Genomic DNA, 22614 nt, shown 5'->3' on the forward strand with positions numbered 1-22614 from the left:
TTTTAATATCAACCTGTCCGACCCCTGGAGTTCTTGGTAGCCTTTCTTATGTGATTATGTAATCTTAATTCTTAACTTCTTGTTGGCATGTTTTATTTAAACTTTCTTTGTCTGATTTGCATGTATCGAATGTTAAACCTGATATGATATATGATACATTAGCCAGATGCCTAATAAGATCCTTTGTTTGGAAGGGTTTATAAACCCAGATAACAAACGAATTGACAGTCAGGTCCGGCCAGGACACAAGTCGGAGGCTAGGTGAGGCCGTCTAGAAATTAACTCCAGGCCCCACGCAGGTCTGGAGTTAAGACCGGACAACGGCCATGTAATGTAAGTTAGTTGGAAGTTGGCACACTCATGCCTAGCCAAGCTAGGCCATGGCTGCCTCAACACAAGCTAATTACAGAGTCTTAGGTTTTGTACATAATATGTTAGAAGAAGCAGAGAATAAAAGTATTATAAGATGTTAAACTAGTCTTGTCATCTGAACTTGATTAACCTAGCAACGTCCCAGGCCGATTATATCGGCCCAATAGTTCTTTCTGTCACGCTTCGGCCGATTAAATCGGCCTAATTTTTCATTGGCTTATTTGTTGACAAATGTCCAAGAAAATACACTTTAACAGATTTTCTGATTGGATTAGATATTAGTAAACCCCTAAAGATTTCCCAAACTGGCCCATCATATTTGTTTATACAAGAAAACTAAGCGGGGGAAACGTCAGAATTTTTGCGCCGTTTCTGCTGTCACAACAGTCAACATGGCGACTGCTTTTGACAACTACTACGGAGACGAGGAACAGCGACAAATTGATGAAGGGGAAACTGAAATATGGCGGATTATAAATGAAGATAGCGACAGTAGTGATTTTGAAGGCTTTGATATGTGTCATGAAACGACAGGAGATTCGAGTGATTCTGAAGAGAGTGATTGTCACTGGACCAGTGTCAAGAACGAAGAAGAAAGAGATGTAACCATTCCACAATTTTGTGTCCGGAATCCTGGTCCACGCTCTCTTCCCAAAAGAAATTCCTTACCAATTGTCTACTTCAGGTTGTTTTTTTCAATGGATATACTGACGACAATAGTGCGAGAAACGAACAGGTAAGCCACGCCTCCTCGCAGTCGGCTTCTAGAATTTTGCCCAAGACAGCCAAGATGAACACACACCTATCGGGCGCCATGAGCGAAATAATCGGCCTGAAACTCTAAAACTAGTCTTTTTTATTTTGCAAATGACGATTAATATTGAAGTTTGGTTATTCAAGCTGAGGGTGACAGTCCTGTACGTTATCGCTCCCATCTGACATAGATTTCCCTCATTAGCCAATCAGTTTTCATTGCGCATCTTACTTGAAATTACAAATAGGCCTAGTCATGCATTGAATCAGGATAATTGAATGGATGAATTAAAACCGATTATAATGTTAGCTTAGCAGGTAAATCATTATGAAATTACGTACAGTGCAGCTGTTCAGAAATAAACACAAACTTTACTGGTATTGATCTAGGACAGTCGCCAGATCGACTCGAGAAAATGGCGAATGACAAATTATTGGAATTTGTCGTAACTCTTTCTCCCAGACTAAACTTTCAACTTCTAAGAACTGAACGTCTATGAAGAGATGCATATTTACAGATTTTGATAATGTACATGTATGATATTCTTCAATTTATGTCCCTCCGCGAGTCTATCGAGTCTACATGTACCTGTACTCCTAAAAAAAGATCACGAGTCAGTGGGTCGCGATATAACACCAAAAATAAAAGTATTATCGGTGCTAGAAGGTCTAGGAAAGTATATAATTTGGGAATATTGTGTTGGAATAGGTCTTTGCCAATTTTACACACTGAAATTTTATGAACTACTGATTTGATCAGGGATTCCCCTCCCCCCCCCCCCCTTTTTCCAATATTTCCTTTTGGTGGTGGCCTTTCTCTATGATTTCGTTAAATATTGGTATGCACGTAAAAGAGCCCTGCGGGGACTGTTGTAATCCTTAGAAGAGCAGGCAAAAATCTTCTCCCTGCCACTGCATGTATGGCTTTATAGTAAAAATAAAATTAATCATTTCCATTCCCTTATTTGACCTTTATAAACATTTAAAAATAGAACCCGTCTTTACTCATTATCAAGCACTTGCAAACAGTTATTGTATTTTTAACATTTGATTGTTTTTATCTTTTTCAGGTATGCTCATGCCTTTCTGGAGAGGACAGCCGATGTTTTGGGCAGCCCACAAGCATTCCCGATTTCATGGCTGGGTGGACATTACAGTTCAGCTACTCCTCAAATATTTCAGTCTGTGTTTGAATATGGGTTTGATAAAAAAGAAGAATTTGCAGCACTATTGGAGAAAAAAATACCAGTGCCAAGATGTTCCATTTTTTCGATCCGTCATGTCCTACAACCAGTTTATGTTGATTAACTGTATGCTCCATTTGAACAACTCCGAAAAACAGATTGATAGAGGACAAGCTGGGTTTGATCCCTTGTTCAAGATTAGAACAGTTTTAGACCACCTCAATCGTTTATTCAAACAGTACTTTATACCCGGTCGTAATATTTCAATAGACGAGAGTATGGTAGGAATGAAAAACAGACATTGTTACATACAGTATATGCCAAATAAACGCCACAACAGATTTGGAATTAAAAAGTTCGAATTATGTGACAGCAAAACCGGACACGTACTTCACACAGAACTTTATTCTGGTAAAGATTTTGACATCAGATCAGAGGATGGTCAGGGTTCCGCAGTTGTACACTTTCTTTTACGTTCAGCTAGCTTGTTCAACAAGGGTTATCTTCTTTTCACTGACAACTTTTACACCAAGATAAGTTTAGCTATGGACTTGTGGAATAAGCAAACTTTGCTCACTGGAACTGTTAGGGCAAATTCTAAAGGATTACGGGAACAAGTACTCCAAAGACGGCTCAAGCCCCAGGAAAGTTCCACTACTTGCTTTGTCCTTCTGTGACAAGAAGTCACAACGTAAACCTGACTTGCTGCTGTCAACAGAAAGTTGTGCGAAAGATATTGATGTTTCCCAACGAGATGGCTCTGTGAAACTAAAACCTAAGGCAATTATTTCATATAATGCGTCAATGGGTGGAGTCGATATGATGGACAGGAAGATATATCAGATCGCAGCTGAGAGACCTACCAACAGATATTGGGTGAAAATATTTAGAAACATGATGGACATGGCATGTAGAAATAGCTATGAACTTTACAAGTTAAACACTGACGAGGTCATATCATGTCAAGATTACATAGCTGAGATAGTAGAGTCATTATATGGGGGTGAAATGACTGAAGCAGCTTTTATTGAAACTGACAAAAGCCACAGAATCAAAATCCTGCCAGGGCGGAAAGAACGAGATTGTATTGTTTGCAATGACCGTCCAGCTGGTATACGTCGAAGAACGCGTCATTGGTGTGCTGGGTGTGATGTTGGGGTGCATGAAAAATGCTTTGATCAACTTGAACATTTTCTGCATGTGCCAGCAGTAGGTCGTATATGGAAAGCTGAAGAGTAGTTTATTGCACTGTGGATGGTTTTAGATATGTTCTTTGTTATGGATAATAAATAATGGCAGCATTATTATTTTTTAGTTGACCAAAATAGTTTTGTCTTTTTATACTTAATATGTTCAAAAATAACCTTCAACTGGTCCAATGTCGTTGTTAGTGTTTTCCGCTACTCTACAGGCCCCTGGAGATATTTAGTAATATAGATGGCTGCATCGTATACTTGTGCGAAAAATATGTCGGCCATTTTGTTTTGGTCATGTGACATACTTCTGAAAAATTTCAAATTATTTGCACCAGATTCTTTATTATGACATAAGCTAACAGAACTTTTACATGGTTATCTGCACTTTTGGGCCAAAAAAATCACTTATGACAAATTACATTCTACTGAATGAGAAAGGCAGCCATCTTGGATTCTGATAATATCCATATGAACTCCAATATATTTTGAATGGATCATTATAATGTCATGAAACTTTGCAGAGCTGTTACTAGATCAACACTGTAACTTGTGGCTGTAACATAACATTGCTAAAGTTTCTCCCCAACTCTGCAGGCCACCAATCATAGACTGCTACATCTTAGTGTGATAAATATGTCGGCCATTTTGTTTTTATCATGTGACATGCTTATGAAAAATTTCATATTTTTTTACACCAAATTCTTTATTGGGACATAAGCTAGCAGAATTTACATAGTTATATTCACTTTTGGGCAATATATTCCCTTATGAATTAATTACATTGTTTCAATGGTCTACTGAAGGAGAAAGGCGGCCATCTTGGATCTTGATAATATGCACATAAACTCCAATATATTTTGAATGGATCATAACTTCATGAAACTTGGCAGAGTTGTTACTAGATCAACAAGGTACCCTGTGGTTGTAACTTTACATTGTTAGAGTTTCTCCCCAACTCTTGAGGCTCCTGGTCAAAGACTTCAGTATTTTTGCGCGAAAAATATGTCGGCCATTTTGTTTTGGTCATGTGACCTACTTTTGAAATTAAAAAGAAAAATTGTGCCAAATTCTTTATTGAGACCATAGCTAACAAAAAATACATGGTTATCTGCACTTTGGAGCAATATATTCACTTGCAAAGTAACTTCATTGTTTACACCCAGTTAGTGTCTTTTTGTATGGGCATTACAGCATATCATAATGGGCGCTGCTAGGGTTAAAGAAATAATACTGTAACAAGAATAGTCCATACATTAGTAATATAGGTCTTGTATATTAAATCTTTTACGGGAATAAATTCTGTTAATCTCACCACTTAATTAGCACCTTTGTGTTATAGTACTCAAGAGATTAAGAATGTTGATTGGGTCAGTAGAGCGTAAAATCATTAACTATATATATTTCGGGTAAGTTTATTGATAAACTGTATCATTAAAAGAAAATTTGTTAACGGTGTGACTATTGTAGAAGAACTCAAACGAAAATTTCTGATATGTAACTGGCAGATTTTAAGACATAACCAGCGGCTGCCAGGCAGGATACGCCCACATTTTCGAGAGATGGATAGAGAACAAGCTAAAAAGAACGTGATTTTTCCTACAATCAAGGGCCATAATTCAGGAAATTACAATTCGATATGCGCAAATATCGAAAGGAACTGAGATCTTTGTGTTATAAACTTACATTTCAAGTTTCAACAAAATCGGATTACCATATTTTTACGCTATTTGAGAACGAAGGGCGGCCATATTGTTTGTCAGTTTTGGGCCGATTTTCACGAAATTCGAACTCAGCCGTCCTTAGAGTGCAACGGTGATATAATAATACGTTTTTTTAAATCGGATAAAAATTATGACCTCTGCAGGGTCCACAAGCTAAAAACGCCATTTTTCGTACAATCAGGGGCCATAATTCAGGAAGTTATGGTCCGATATGCGCAAACATCGAAAGGAACCAAGATCTTTGGGTTATAAACTTACATTTCAAGTTTCAACAAAATCGGATAAAAATTGTGACCTCTATTGGGTCCACAACCTTTAAATACCATATTTTTACGCTATTTGAGAACGAACGGCGGCGATTTTTTCTGTCAATTTTGGGCCGATTTTCACGAAATTCGAACTCAGCCGTCCTTAGGGTGTAACAGTGATATAATAATACGTTTTTTTTTTTCAATCGGATAAAAATTATGACCTCTATAGGGTCCACAAGCCAAAAACGCGATTTTTCGTACAATCAGGGGCCATAATTCAGGAAGTTACGGTCCGATATGTGCAAATATCGATAGGAACCAAGATCTTTGGGTTATAAACTTACATTTTAAGTTTCAACAAAATCGGATAAAAATTGTGACCTCTATAGGGTCCACAAGCTAAAAACGTGATTTTTCGTACATAATCCATGAAGTTTCGATCCGATACATGCCAACATCGAAACAGCCGAGATCTTTTGGGGATAAACCTATATTTAAAGTTTTGTCGAAATCGGATAAGAATTGTTACCTGTAGAGAGTCCACAAACAATTGTGGACGGACGGACAGAGGCGACAGCATAATACGTCCACATGAAAATGTGGGCGTATAAAAATGCTCTATTTGTTGAAAATATTTTAACTGATAATCACTTATAGTACCAATACTCACCAGAAATTTATATAGTTAACGATTTCACGCTCTACTGGCGACGGTTCCACTTAGTGGCACAGATCAAAGATAACTGGCAGTTTCACTCAGGTAGTAAGCGGTAGCCTAAATACTGACGGTTTCTTAATTAGTCACGCTTTTTCCAATTTCTCCCACACGCGTCTGAATAGTGATATGTTCGGATAAACTCACGTTTGTTTATTAAATTAGTCACGTTATTTTTGTATACCGACACAAGTAAGGAATACTAATCAATTGACTTAAATACTCACCTTATGATTATTACTGACCATTTATAGGAATACTGACGTACGGTGCAAGTACGGACGGGTTTAAGCGACTACTGACAACACAATATTTCTCACGAGTTTCCATGAATAGTAACCACAATTAAGCTTTTCTACTTGCTTGATGGATATTCTAACCCAGAAGCCCGTTATTAAAAGCTCTGACACCAGTTCTACACACTATGCATCTTGCAGTGTTAACTATTTCTGATAATTCTATAGAGTTCTAGCTCTTGATTATTTCATAGAATCCGGTCAACCAGCCAATGATGTTATATACAGATTAAAGAATTTGGCGGAGCAGATGACTTAGCTGCTGTGGGCCTGTTTCGTTTCCTGGCAAACTATGTTTGTAGTGTCTATCCATTCAGTCTTTTGTTTTCAATTACTTTATGTTTCATACTTTTAATGTGCTATTTTAAGAAGGTAAGATTTAAGTGTCACATTCATATGCAGTTTAAAAAAAAACAACTCTGATATGCTCTATTTAATGACAAAAGTTTAAGGTATAATGTATGTTTTACTTTTAACATCAAGGGGCAAAGATTATTTCATATCCTTTTGAATGGCTCGCATGCGTAACACACAATTGAACGGTCTGTAATACAAGAATAATTACATAATATGTGATCACATATGAAATCTATTCAGTTCTGAATGGCATACAATGAAGACGGGGAACTGTTATAACAAGTGAAATCCCCGATAACCGAGAGGGTTGAGGGTTATTTCAGTCTCCGCCCTCGCGCCGCAAGATCTATCACCATGAAACTTTCATCTGGAATTTTAATTTTTTTCTTTTTTCCCCTGAACTGCGGGCCCCCTAACCATGGTGCCCTGGGCCTGGGCCTCTCAGCCCCATTCCCAGGCCACGAAACTTGACGCGAACGATACCAATCGGTTACGTGCGGTCGCGCTAGCTCAAATACACGCGACAGATTTCCTGGTTACGCAAATTGAAATATCGGTTACGTTAACAAATTTCATTAACAGATTTATTCACATTTGATCAATTTTTATACAGGATGACTTTGTGACACTGGTCTAAATTATTTGTATTGTAGCACAAACTCCATTCATTCATTCTTGGCATTTCATTTCTCCATTTTACCGGTACTTTGACAGAACCCGGTTTTTACACATCACGTAGGCTATTGACCAGTTGCAAGCACGTTGATTTAAAAATGCCCCTCACTCCTAATTCTTTAAATGATTAGTTATGCCATAACTTTTGAAAGCGTACCTTTGGATTTTCAAACACAAAATGAGAAATGAGTTTGACTATTTAACATGTCGGCTATTGTCGGACAGTTACTAGTTTGTGAGACCTGATATCAGAGACTACGAATTACTTCCCTTATCAGTTTCTTTTACGCTTAAAGTTTAGTTTTGGTTTATATATTTTTACCGGGCTAGTCTCGATTATCAATATGTAGTTACAGTCCTTCAAAATAAAGTTATCGAACCATCGATCCAGGGTTTTTATACCGCCACAATCAAAAATTCCCCAACATGGTCCGACGAGACGGATACGAGTAAAGTGGTCAGCATTTCAAGTAACCAATAATGGTAAATCATCCACAATTAACCGAAAACACACGGTCGTAAATCCATACAGGCGCTGTTAGTTAGTCACTGATTCAGGAATCATTCATACCCAATCAACATGGCGACCACGACAGACGGTAATAACCAAAATGTAAACAAATGTAAACTGGTCATGAACAATAAAATCATATCTTAGTCTAAATTTTTCTAATTTACTTTTCTGTTCTTCTATTATGTTAGTCTCCGATTAAAAGGCCATTCAACAGCTTTAAACATACTTATTTCTTTATATATCGAAATTAATGTCCCTTTAACATAATAATATATGATCAACACTCTTTAGAGTTCAGACACCACTTGTATGGAACAAACAGCCATTTAATATAAGAACCTGAATTTCTATATATACATAGTTTTAAAAATTGTGCAATTTGTGTTTTATAATTATGAATCATATGCATATGGTATACTTTTATTTGAATACTTAGCATGCCACACCTGTTTAACCAACAGATTAATAATAGCCTTGCCAAGCCCTCTCAAACACAAGCTACTAGCAAAGTAGAATATGTTTTAAAATTGCATTACCATTCATGACAACACCAACTTCAAACTATATTTAATAATATTAATGTAGTACAAAATAAAAAATATACTTAACATTTGAATCTAATCTAATTGATCAAGGTTTGGTGGACATTTATAAAACTATCGAGGACATAATCCAGGGGGACACAGATGTTGGTCTGCATTATATAAGGGTGTATAAAACATGCAACTTTTTACTATTTTCAGATGTTATCTGAAAGATATGCCTAAACAGCATCTTATTTGATGATCAGATACTGTTGATGTTACTCAAAGAAAAAGATGAGCTTACAAAAACATGTAATAATAGCTTATTAAAGATACTTTCCTGTGTACAAACTGTGTGATTTGATGATATATTTGGACTAAAAACATCTTCAAACTACATGCAATTATATATATAATCTATCAAAAATTTGCTTAAAATCCCTCTCAAAAATTTGCTTTCACAGGGAGATACCTCAAGCTATAAATAAACTGTTATTACAAAGCATGTCTATCACCTCGTTTCATTGAGGAAGGGTCCATTTTTCAGAATGTATCTTTTATTACTTACTGTCCATTTACTATACATATTGAGGCCTAAGTAAATTCTTAATTATTTTATGTCAACTTCTTTTTCCGCCATTTAACTGCAGAGTCTTTTGTATGTTGAGACCCCTCATGTTCCCAAAACTGCCTAACCATTTCATCAAGAAATAACAACCGCTCCCTCAGTCAAGCTAGTACACACTGGGTTGCCAGTTAGTGATACCCTGACATTTTTGCCCAGTGCTTGCCCCATGGGTGTTTTTCAGGTAATCTAGTATTTTTCTAGTAAGATTGGGTGTCTATACTTTCCATTTATCACTCATATACATTCTACAGTAGATATCACTTGTGTGATATATTTCATAATCTACTGCGATATCTCCTTACATGAATTTAATTGGTCAGTTGAAAAGGAACTACTTTTTTTTATTTTCAAAGAACAGTTCATTTCTTATTAAATGTAACTTTTTTTTTATTAAAAATGAACTATTGTTATTCAATTGACCTTGATGGAAACACTGGGTCAATATAAAGGAACTTTGCAATGGTTGAATTTCTGTCAAAATATGATGTATCACTACGCCGTAATTAATGTTCAGTAAAAGTGAAATCTACAGCAAAGAATTATATTTATCTATTTGTGCATGTAAGAAGGGATTGGGTGATAAATAAAATCTCCTACTCGTCTTTTTTGATATCAGAGCCTCGTTTTTTGTTACTTTATCAACTTGTGTTGATATTTTTTGATATCAAAAAAGACTGGTAGGAGATTCTCTATATATACCAAATTTGCCATACTTTTATTGGAAATAACCACCCAATAAATACTTTCCGGAGAATGTATCTTGTATGATTTGATTGGAATATATGTATGAATTGTTTCTTCGTGGAATGACAATCTTCATCGTTTTCACTTGGCTTTAAAAAAACCCTGTCCGTTTGGGTATGCAATTCAAATGCAAATATATGAAGAAATAGCCTATTTACTTTGAATGTTTCAGATCAAAATATTGAGCCCTTAGGAAATGATAACCAAAACACTTTATTGAGGTTACATAACTCGTTTAGAGGGCTTGACTCCCAATTTTTCATTTAAGTGACCTGATATACATGACTATTTGATAACTTTTGACAACTTTGCCGCAAGAGGTTATTAAAATTCAACAATAATCTCCAAACTTCTACTAAAAGAAAAGTACAGCAGGAAGTTATCACTACCTACATGTTTGAGTTATAGACAGGTTTAACCAGACACAAATAAGGTGATTGCTAGTCAATGAGTTTATCTCCAACCTCACCTTAAAATATTGGTACCAGTATTTTTTTGAAAATGAATCACGGAAATCCAAATAGTTTCTTGAATGTAGTGCACTATTTATAGTCAATTCCTTCTCACCGTATTTTGTTTTGATATAAAGATGGCAAGAAAATACACATAAAAACAGCAGCTGAACAGTTTATTATAAAGATTGGGTCATCAATATATTAATAATTTCTGTATGAGAAAATGTCTACATATTTTAGCCTAGCTGGTGGTCATAATTAAGGTAACAGGATTTAACTGCTACACATACAAAAAAACAAAGTGAATATGTACATGTAATATAAAATAGAGATAATATACTGATATACTCACAAGTAGACAAAAATAAGAATATGTAGACACTTACCTGAAATAAACAAAATACAGAACACTGAAGTTATATTTCTATGAAATAGAAAGAAGAAGAAGGCAAGGTGGAATGAAATGAATTGGGGTTTTAACTGTCCTACATCAACTGTGCTAATGAAGACAGCATACGACATGCAAAATGAAATGAAATGGGTTTAACGTCCTACGGGTCTGCCCTGACTGGTCTAATAAAGATAGGCATACGCCACGCAGTGTGCTCTGAGGGACATTTTGCTCGGACAGTGGCCCAACAGCTTACTCTTATATCAAATTCCAACCATCATGGTTTCTTTTAAGTGCACGCAAAGGTGTAAATGAGACCTCTGTTTTTTGTCCCCTTGCCAGTCCCTCCGTCCTCATCACTTGCAAGGGGGAACCATGCCGGAAAAATCCCACTGAACTTTCTTGGCCAACACAAGGACTGAACACGGTAATCCCAGGTTAGCCAGCCAACCTCCTACTCTATGAGGGGTATGACTTTAGTCAATTGGCTTCAAAAAATCTCTTGGAGCTGCTGTGACTCAATGAGTAAGGAGCTGGCTCACTAACCAAGATGTCCGGGGTTCAATCCCAGTTTTGGTCGAGAAAGTTTCCTGGGATTTTCAGTGTGAGTTCCCACTGTCAGTGAGTGCAGAATGGAGACCCTGGTACAGGCAATGTCCAGTCATTTAAATGGGATGAAAATCTGAGGTCTTTTGAAAGGACCCTTAAACAGTTGGAATTAACAAGCGGTTGCCATGCAAGATATGCCCCCATAACTTAACGGAAATTAATGGCAATTGCTGAAATTCAATAGGTTTCTTCATCTCACTAATATCACTTTCAAAACAATCAGATTATAAATGTAGTCTGTAAAACAAGGGCCATAACTTAACGGAAATTAATGGAAATTGCTAAAATTCAATAGGTTTCTTCATCTCACCAATACCAATTTCAAAACAATCAAATTATAAATGTAGTCTGTAGAGTGTTCACAAGAAACGGGGCGTATAATAACGATTCATACAGAAACTTACGGTCTGATAAACAAAAGTATTGAAAGGAACCCAGACCTTTGGGATATAAACACATATTTTACGCTTCATTAAAAATTCTAGAGGGTTCACAATCTTGGTATTACATACTTGTACACTATTTGCATAAGGGGAGCGGCCATTTTGTGGGGCAGTTCCAATCCGATTTTCACGAAATTTGAACTTAACTGTCATTATGGTGTAACAGTCATATATTTAAACAGTTTTTTAAATCGGATAAAAATTATGACCTCTAGAGGGTTCCACAAGCTAAAAATGCATTTGTGAGTACAATCAGGGGCCATAATGCATGAAGTTATAGTCCAATATGCACGAATATTGAAAGGAACCGACATCTTTGGGTTATAAAGATACGTTCTAGGTTTCATCAAAATTGGATAAAATTTAGAGTATCAACCAACTAAAAACATGTTTTTTTGTACAATCAGGGGCCATAATCCAGTAATTAGTTCTGGTCCGATATGCGCAAATATCGAAAGGAACCGAAATCTTTGGGAGATAAACCTATAATTTCAAGTCAAAATCAGACCTCGTTTTTTCGTCTCATCCGAAGGACTTGACAGCTGTCCTTGTCAGGCCCTCTGTCCAACAATTAGAATGAGAGTTATTGTGTTCTAAAGTCTCGACCAATCAAATTGCTTATCGCTCTGCTTACCCGAGGCAGAAAATGATCATTATCGAACTTAGTCAAGGTATTGATGTAATGAAACTATACACCAAGTTTCATCACTTTCATTTAATTAGAACTAAAATCATCAATCAATCAAATTGCTTATCTCCGCTTGCGGTCAGCAGAAAATGCCAATCATCGAACTCCATCAAGGCATTGACCTAGTAAAAACCTACACCAAGTTTGAACATTCTAGCTCAATTAGGAGAGTTATTATGTCCCAAAAAGTGTGACGGATGGACTGACAGACAGACGGACAAACCCATTTTAATAGTCCCCTGCTTTCTTTGAAAGGCGGGGGACAATGAACATATCAATGTACTAGTGATTGCTGTGTGATCATGTAAAACCGATCTCTGTTAAATGAGATGACTTATATAATATTTCTAATGAAAAGGTCTTCTGTATTAAAACCAAAGAACCACATTCTACTTTATTGAAATTAATTATAAGAAACAGTAATAGATATTTAGAAATTTAGTTTAATAGTTTTCGAGGTAAACGAGTTAATGTTTTGGTTGACTAGATTTTGATGGGATTTTAATTTCATTGCTTCAAAAATCTGAACATTTATTTCATTCAGACATTATTAGTTTGGATTGTTAGTACATGGTTTTATTTTATTATTATTGATTACAAGAATATCTTTTAATTATATATAATAAAACAGAATTAATGCTTGCTATGATAAGATCTCTGTATTCTAAAAGTATTTGTGCTGTCTTCAAGTATACTAAACAGCAAAAAAAACGTCAGTATGACTTCAAAATCAGAGAGCCACTTTAATCAAATCATTCTAGAAAACGACTTACTAAATGGAGCAAAGCAATTTTTTGTGAAAAGTATGTTGACACATTAGTGATTAATTCATCACAATTCCATGACATTACAAAAAGGTTTAGAGTCTGTATACAGTCTATACATCAGTATCTGGTGTGTCCACCCCGAGTGTCAATAACAGCACAGCAGCATCTGTACATGGAGTGGACCAGACGATTGATGAACGCCATTGGCATCTGGAACACTCTCAGAAAAGCCTGGCGCAATCCATCGGCTGTGTTTGGTCTTGGTATGATGTTATGAAGTCTCCTCTGAATTTCATCCCAAAGATGTTCAATCGGGTTTAAGTCCAGACTCTGGGCTGACCAGTGCATAACGTTGAACCCATTCTGCTGTAGAAGGTTCCGAGTAACTCTGGCGGTGTGGGCATGGGCGTCGTCATGCTGGAAACCGTTGTTTCGATGACATACGAAATGGGGTCTGAGAGCTTGATCGATGTAGCGCACTGCTGTGATGCTGCCTCTTCTCCCTGGACCAAGATTTTGGAACACCACAGGACCCATTCTCTGATTCAGGCCTATTCCACCCCCAAACCATTATACTTGGACCTCCCCATGAGTCTCGTTTAATGACACATCGGTCAGAAAAAACGCTGGCCACATCGACACCATATTCTGGTCCTGCCATCTGCAGTTGATACACAATACTGACTCTCATCTGTGAACAGAATAGTTCTCCATTGCCTGTGTCGCTAGTTCTGATTTTGTTGGGCAAACTGTAGACGTTCACGTCGATGGCGAGGGGTGAGGATCGGTCCACGGTAAGGTCTACAGTAAGGTCTACGGCAATGGATGTTCTCTCTGGTGAGACGTCGGTGCACTGTATCAGTACTGATGGGTCTTCCGTGTTTTCCCACTGTCTGACATGTCGTCTCAGATGCCTGTGTGAAGGGATACTGCACGTGCTGTCGCACAACATGGCATTCTTTTCGCCTTGTGGTAACCCTTGGTCTACCAGTTCGGGGGCGATCATCCGTGGTGTTAGTGGCCCGAAAGCTTTGCTGAAGCCTGTAGATGGTCCGAACATTGACCTGGAAGTGATTGGCAACGGCTTGAGCTGTCATGAGTCGTGGCATGCTGCTGGCGTTGTGGTGTGAATGATTCAACCAGGTATGGGGGTGCATTTTATAGGGTTAGTCCAGGTGAACAGCACGTGCAGCATGAGTTACATGAAAATCATGGAGAACACATTACCATTTCATAAGTCAGGTTGCATTTTTGAGAACATTTCCTGGGGTCAATTCTGTGTTGGGGAAGGAGCCTTCTTGCTCAGGTAAAGTTGGAGATGTGGTCACAAATATACAACCAGCGGCTGCCATGCAAGATACGCCCACATTTTCGAGAGATGGATAGAGAACAAGCTAAAAAGAAACTGATTTTTCCTACAATCAAGGGCCATAATTCAGGAAATTACAATTCCATATGCGCAAATATCAAAAGGAACCGAGATCTTTGGGTTATAAACTTAAATTTCAACAAATTCGGATAAAAATTGTGACCTCTATAGGGTCCACAACCTTGATATACCATATTTTTAATCTAAAAGGAACCAAGATCTTTGGGTTATAAACTTAAATTTCAAGTTTCAACAAATTCGGATAAAAATTGTGACCTCTATAGGGTCCACAACCTTGATATACCATATTTTTAATCTATTTGAGAACAAGGGGCGGCCATTTTCTCTGTCAGTTAATATGTAACGGTGATATACTAAAACATTTTTTTTTAAATCGGATAAAAATTATAATCTCTATAGGGTCCACAAGCTAAAAACGTGAATTTTCGTACAAACAGGGGCCATAATCCATGAAGTTTCGATCCGATACATTGCCAATATCGAAAGCAGCCGAGATCTTTTGGGGATAAACCTATATTTCAAGTTTCGTCAAAATCGGACACGTATTGTGACCTGTAGAGAGTCCACAAACAAATTGTGGACGGACAGATGTCCGGACGGACAGGGTGACAATATATGTCCACATGAAAATATGGGTGTATAAAAACATTTGGCAAGTTTTATGCAATGCGTCTATTCAGAGTAACATACCAACCCAACATTTCTTTTGCTGCTCAGTATATTATTAGTAGCTGCCATAAGGAAAATTTATTACACAGGTGTCATCAACTGATTAAATTATTAATAAAACATTATTTATAGATTTATTGGGGTTTGAGGTACATGTATGTATAAGGTAGTAAAATGAGATTTTTTAGAGATTTTATATTTTATATCTCTTGTATCATTAACCAACTGTGTACCGGCCGTAAACCAATTTGTCCATTTATTACATTAAAATGTATCTCTGCTGTTTATATTAGAAATTTTATTTCAACACTTATATCTTTGGTATGGTATGGTCAGAACATAGAAACATGGTCATAGCTCTTGTACTGTATAAAGAATTCAAATCAAACTAGCTCAAAATATACTCTTCAAAAAAAGTAGGGGATATTGAAATGGAAATACCTTTGCAGGTTGTCATATGATAAATAGTCATGGACACTTGACATGCTTTGAGAGTATTTTCCCAGATGAAGAACTTATCGCCCCCAACAGAACCACTGAGCTGCACATGCGACACGCAATAGCGCCATACACGTGGGAGGGGTTCATTGTCAAATTTGACACTTCAAGGAAGGGTTGATGAAAACTGCCGTTTGCTGGTTTATCTTACATGTTTGCTTTCCTATCAGTTCTTGCATAAGATTTACTGTTTAGCATATCTTTGCTTTAGTGTGTTACAATTAATTTGATCAGAAGACGTGTTCGTCGACGTCAATGTCAACACTGCAAGAATTAGCCGTGGCACTGCAAGAGGAGTGGGTCAGATTGCCCCAAATCGTGATTGGACGGTTGATTAGGATCATGCCACGACGAATTGATGTATGTCTGAGGATTGGTGAAGCAATTACTCATTATTAAGACAAAAATCAAAAACGTCCATTTTCACTTTTGACAGTGTATCTCTTTGCGAGTGAAATGGGGCCGTCAGATAAGCCGCCCATGCGTACTGTTGTTCATGTGAAGGCAACTGGCCTGTTGTTAACATACACTGGTTACCTCAAATAAAACAGCAGTGCATTTCTGCAGTTTTGTATTATTTCTGAATATCCCGCCCTTTTTTGGGAAGAGAATATAAAACTATAAACCAGGTGATGAAATAACAGCAGATTCTTGTTGTTCCTCAGTCCTATTATGAGACATTTGAAACAAGGTCAATTATGGCATAATCTGTCAAGATAAGTTTTGACAAAATCTGTTCTGAAAAGCATCAGACCATAGAGGGGTATCAGGTTCAAAATGAATATTACAAAAATAAATGATATCATGTGACAGCTTCTGAAATCGGGTACACAGCGTCTTCTTACGACATCATGTTGATATAAGCGTCATCTGAGACAGCACGTCAGACAGTTGGAACACACGGAAGACCCATCAGTACCGATACAGTGCGCCGACGTCTCACCAGAGAGAACATCCATTGCTGTAGACCTTACCGTGGACCGATCCTCACCCCTCGTCATCGACGTGAACGTCTACAGTTTGCCCAACAACACTAGAACTGGCGACACAGGCAATGGAGAACTGTTCTGTTCACAGATGAGAGTCGGTATTCCGTGTCAACTGCAGATAGCAGGACTAGAATATGGCGTCGACGTGGCCAGCATTATTCTGACAAATGTGTCAGGGAACGAGACTCATGGGGAGGTCCAAGCATAATGGTTTGGGGTGGAATCGACCTGAACCAGAGAGTGGGTCCTGTGGTGTTCCAAAATCTTGGTCCAGGGAGAGAAGGCGGCAGCACAACAGTGCGCTACATCGATCAAGCTCTCAGACCCCACGTCACACCACATTTCGTATGTCATCGAAACAAAGTTTTCCAGCATGTCAATGCCTGTGCCCACACCGCCACAGTTACTCGGGACTTTCTACAGCAGAATGGTGTCAACGTTATGCACTGGCCAGCCCTTAGTCCGGACTTAAACCTGATTGAAATTCAGAGGAGACTTAATAAAGTCGTACCGAGACCAAACACACCCGATGGATTGCGCCAGGCTTTTCTGAGTGTGGTTCCAGGTGCCAATGGCGTTCCTCAATCGTCTGGTCCACTCCACATACAGATGCTGTGCTACTGTTATTGACACTCGCGGTGGATGTTAGGCTGTGTACAGACTCTAAACCTTCTCGTAATGTCTTGGAATTGTGATGAATTAATCAATAATGTGTCAATATACAGTTCACAAAAAATTACTTTGATCCATTTAGTAAGTCGTTTTCTAGAATGATTTGATTAAAGTGCCTCTGATTTTAAAATCTTAATTATGTTTTTTTTGTTGTTTAGTATATATCAACAGCCTCCGCATAATTCTCAGAAGTCAGAGGAAAGCCTGCTAATGCATCTGCTACAGATCCTTGTATCAAGGAATTTAGGTAGGTATATTTTTCTATGGTCACTAGATTTGAGTTATGTATCTTGTTTTCGTAGGTGTCCAGACGGTTTATCAATTCGCTAAATTCCCATCGAACCTCATAAGTTCCAATGTTGGTAACTCGAGTGTTTTGCTGTAACTTGGGTGAGCATTTGTTTTCCAAGGAAGGTGGTTATCACTGACAGGGACATCATGTGCTGGATCAGTTGATATAACACTTTTATTTAAATTACTACCCTGGCTTGCTTCATGGCATGGTAGGGTTGTGTTATGTTCATGGGTGTTAGGCTCTACTTGTACCTGAGCTTTAATTTCGTTTAATAAATATACTGGTGATGCTTCGCAGCTTGATTCAATTCTTTGTAAAGCTGACTGAATCATTTCCCTACACAGATCTGTTTCTTCAATTTCTTCGGTTATAATCTCGTCTATTGAATTCAAGATTCTTTATCATACGTCAAAATTATTTGAGTCTTTTCTTCTAAGTTCAGGGGTCTCGATAACTGGATTCGCATCGCACTTTGCGAATCAATTCTTGCCCGTTGCTAATCAATTTGCCACAAAATAGCTAACTTGATTCGCACAAATGCTAATCATAAATATTGATTCTTTTATTTCTCACATGGACAATTTTATGTCCCCTTTTAAACTGTAAATAGTTGTGGACAGTTTCTATAACGATTTTTCAACATTTCTTCTCAAGTTTAGTCACGATCATCTAGAATCTAATATCTATGACTGGTAAAAGCAAAATTTTAGCGCCCCCTATATGCGCAGAGTTACATCCCCCTGATTGGTTTTTTTTTTTTTGATAAAATAAAAATAATCCATTGATTTTCTTCACAAAATGGGATAGATATTATGGAATATATAACAAAGATAGGCACGAGTATTAATGCGGATACTAAATGACGAATTTATAACGGATATTTGCAGCAGGGAATTTTCGATTGACAACAGCGATGACCGATGGCGATGTTAGATCCTGATGCATCGACACGTAAAATATTATTTGATTGATATCAGCACTGACGAGTGAATGGCTGTTATGTCAACAAATGACATGGTTATGAATATTGTATGTTCAAAAGACGAATCAACCCAGAAATGTCATCGAAATTATACCGATAGGCCTACTACGTGTCATGAGAGAGGATACACAGCAATGAGCAGACATTAAACTATTTACAACAATAATTTTGAAATAATGGGACTGAATAAACCTTTGCATAATATTGCAAAATTCAACAGATAGATTTTACTTCACAGCTTTCCGAAATTGTAGTCAATGGATATTCACACACTGCTAATCAAAACTGGACATTGCTAATCAATTTGCCTGAATTTATCTAACTTGATTAGCAGTTCTTCTAATCAAGTTCGAAAAGTTATCGAGACCCCTGTCTAAGTTCCCCTTCAGACGAATAAGTTTAGGTATCAACACTTTGAAATTTCACTGACAATCTGTGTCCTCTACTGATCTTAAAAAATTTGCTTCATACTAGGCGGCATGGCTTGAACAACAATCAAATTGACAACTGCATGGTAGTTATTTCTATTCAAAACGAGGATCTTGTCGTAGTACCAACTTTATAGAAATTCCCAGCTCTCGCTTGTCAGAAATACTTTAAATCACTTGAAAACCCATCCGTCGCGTTGAACCATGTCAAATTTCTTTCGAGCGAGGTTTCAGCAGCCAGGTTGGAATCGAAAAACACAGAAAACTTCAACAATTGACTTTCATTTCTATTATTCAATCAAAACTAACTAATATTATTACAGCCGCAATTCGTATCTGGACAATGACTTTCGATTATCTGGTCTCTAAATGTAACCCGCTAATGACTGAATTTCAAGGGGAAAATCAAACAAAAGCGAAGGCAAAAAGGTAAAGAATTGTTTTGATTATACCAACATGAGGGTATTGAGACCTATCATCATCGATAAGCGTTCGCCATATTTTAAAGTTGTCATGGGATCTAACTTATTTCTGTAATATGCTAGTCGATACAAGAAATTCTATTGGAGAAACTTTGTGGTAGCAAAATGTAAGTAGAAATTCTGAAGTAGAAATTCTGTCAAAGAAAGCAGAATTCTGATGTCGTAAAGTTAAGGTGGAAGTTTTTTCAGGTACGAAGCATTAAGTTATAGATTTCAACCCAAAAGTATCCATTTTGGGTAAAAATTTCATTTTTTACTCTTTTCTACTTTTAATTCAACATGACAGGTTGCGGAACACTGTATATCAATATGGTTTGTTCTTTGATAACTTCAAAGCTTCACACTAAATTTTTTAACAATCTGTTGAAAACTGTCGACTCTATCCCATTCACCAACAAACTTTTGACGAAAGGACAGATCGGGTAACGATATAATACGCCCATACTGAAATGTGGGCATATAAAAAGGAATCTAGGAAAAACATGCCAGTTCTATAGTGTGTATAATTGAATTATGGGTTCTAAGCAATTTGTCAAAGACAATCGGGTCTAACTGGCATAATATAAACAACCCAAGCTGATCCCCAAATGAAATTGACATTATATCTAGACATATGTTTATTTCTTATGATAAATTCATATTTATGATATTATCAAATAATTTATATTGATCACAGATTAAAACAGCTTTCAGTAACTAGTGGCTTGAGGTAGAGAAATTATAATTCAATATATTACCTTGATCAGGAGAATTGAAATTCAGTCTATCTTTAGCATGGACTGCATCTGTAGTAACATGAACTTTCAGATTTTTCCATCTAATATCTTGCAGTGGATCAACAATACAAATCTATTATAAAAGAAAATATTCTACGATGCAATTAAGAATATAAACATTCATCAATATTGTAGAAACCATTTTGGTCAACAGCAATAAGTTCACAAAAAAATAAAGGGCAACTTTCAAAATTCCAGCAAAGTTTGGTAAAAAATCTCAAAAACACAGACATGTATAGAGAATTTACAATATTTCAAAGTTGGGGATAAATTGTAACATAACTCAGAATGTCCATAGGTTTCCTCAAACATCTGAATTTAGGAACATGGTTATAGCTCTTGTAGAGTATAAAGAATTTTTCTGCATCAAATTTTCAAACGAAGCAGAAACATCAAACTAGAAGGGACATTGCATTTTACAGGATATAAGTTGAATCTGACCTTCATCCATAGATACATGTAAATCGAAGCAGTGTGTAAAATGAACAATTTTCAATGCCATGGCAATCTACTATTGAGCAATGATAGTGTTATCGTCTGTTACTGTGCCTGATGTACGTCAAAAAAAATGATCGATAACATTACTTAGATATTACATTGCTGCTAAATGTAGGACTAACTTGAGTAATATTCCTAGTTTTGTTCTTGGTTCATTTGAACCAGTTGGTATTTGAAAATTTCCAATAAATATTAAATAACAAGCCAACAGTGAGGCTGATGTCCCCCGCCGAAATCCCAAATAAAATAGATGACACATATTAATTAATCGCACATTTATTTTTTTTTCAAAAGTATCAAGCAATCAAACTGATTATCAACTATACACTAAGTTTCATCACTCTCTATCAGATAGAATCAAAGTTATCTTGTTCCAAAGTATCGACCAATGAAATTTCCATGTTACCCAGTGTACTCATTCTGTTCTACTCCATTATACCCTGGGTTAATCCATAGGGTTTCCACAATTTTAAATTATCTGCCCTGGCCTAGAATGTAGAGCTACAGTCTACGAACCAATCAGAAAACAGTTTAAAAACCAATCGTTTCGCCTTCGTTTTTATAAGGGTAGATAACCATATTCATGTCTATTTACTGAATGATTTATGTAAATAATGTATATATCTATAATTTATTTATATTTAATTGTATTATCAAAATCTGTAGTATGTGTTGTTGATTTCAAATATGTATAACATCTATATGTTTGACTTTTGTTATTATAATTACTATTCGTTCTTTGTCTGAAATATGTCATACAATAACTTGTCTACGATATCACGTGGACGTAAAGTCCCGGGAGCGAACGAACGATTCTAAATAAAACTAATTCATTAACATAATATATAACTGGTTGTTAATAATTACGCATTTAGAATAGGCCAACTCCTAACATTGTCCGATGAGAGTTACTTACCTTTGCCAACTTCTTTTTCAAATAACAATTTATGGGATTGGTCGATAAAAATATCAGAATCATCAAGGGCGGATAACTTGAAAACGTGTCTCCCCCATAGATTAACCCAGGGTATAGTGGAGTAGAACGGAATTAGTACACTGGGTTACCGAGGATGTGAAATTGCTTACCTCTGTTTAGCTTTAGCTTGAATTGTTAATCATTGAACTCAGTCAAGACATTCACCTAATGAACATCTACATCAAGTTTAAACATTCCATCTCAATTAAAATCAGAGTTGTTATGTTCCAAAGTCTTGACCAATCAAATTGCTTATCGATCCTTAGCTTAGCCTAAGCAGAAAATTCTCATCATCAAACTTAGTCAAGGTAATGATACAATGAATCTATACTCAGAGCTTCATCACTCTCACTTAATTCAAACCAAAGTTATTGGTCCCAAAGCATCAACCAATCAGATTGCTTATCTCTGCTTACCGTAAGCAGACGATGTTTATCATCGAACTCCATCAGGGCATTCACCTAATGAACACATTCACCTAATGAACACCTTCACCAAGTTTGAACATTCTGCCTCAACTAGAAAGAGAGTTATTGTGTTTCAAAGTCTTGACCAATCAAATTGCTTATCACTCTGCTTACCCTAAGCAGAAAATGCGTATTATGGAACTTAGTCAAGGTATTGATGTGATAAAACCATACACCAAGTGTCATCACACTCACTTAATTAGAACTAA

At 36.8% G+C, this 22614-nt stretch overlaps 1 protein-coding gene across 1 annotated transcript in view; it reads right to left on the bottom strand.

Annotated features, from left to right (window-relative positions):
* The window catches only part of LOC126816084 (transmembrane protein 45B), a 57680-nt gene extending 37147 nt beyond the window's left edge, over positions 1-20533 (bottom strand). Inside the window, exon 1 of the mRNA XM_050542280.2 lies at positions 20426-20533. The gene's annotated coding sequence lies outside the window, so the exon portion shown is untranslated. The remainder of the gene's footprint in view (positions 1-20425) is intronic.
* Positions 20534-22614: the final 2081 nt, after the last annotated feature.

The sequence above is a fragment of the Patella vulgata genome, chromosome 3, assembly GCF_932274485.2.
Source record: "Patella vulgata chromosome 3, xgPatVulg1.2, whole genome shotgun sequence".
Classification (NCBI taxonomy): Eukaryota; Metazoa; Mollusca; class Gastropoda; family Patellidae; genus Patella; species Patella vulgata.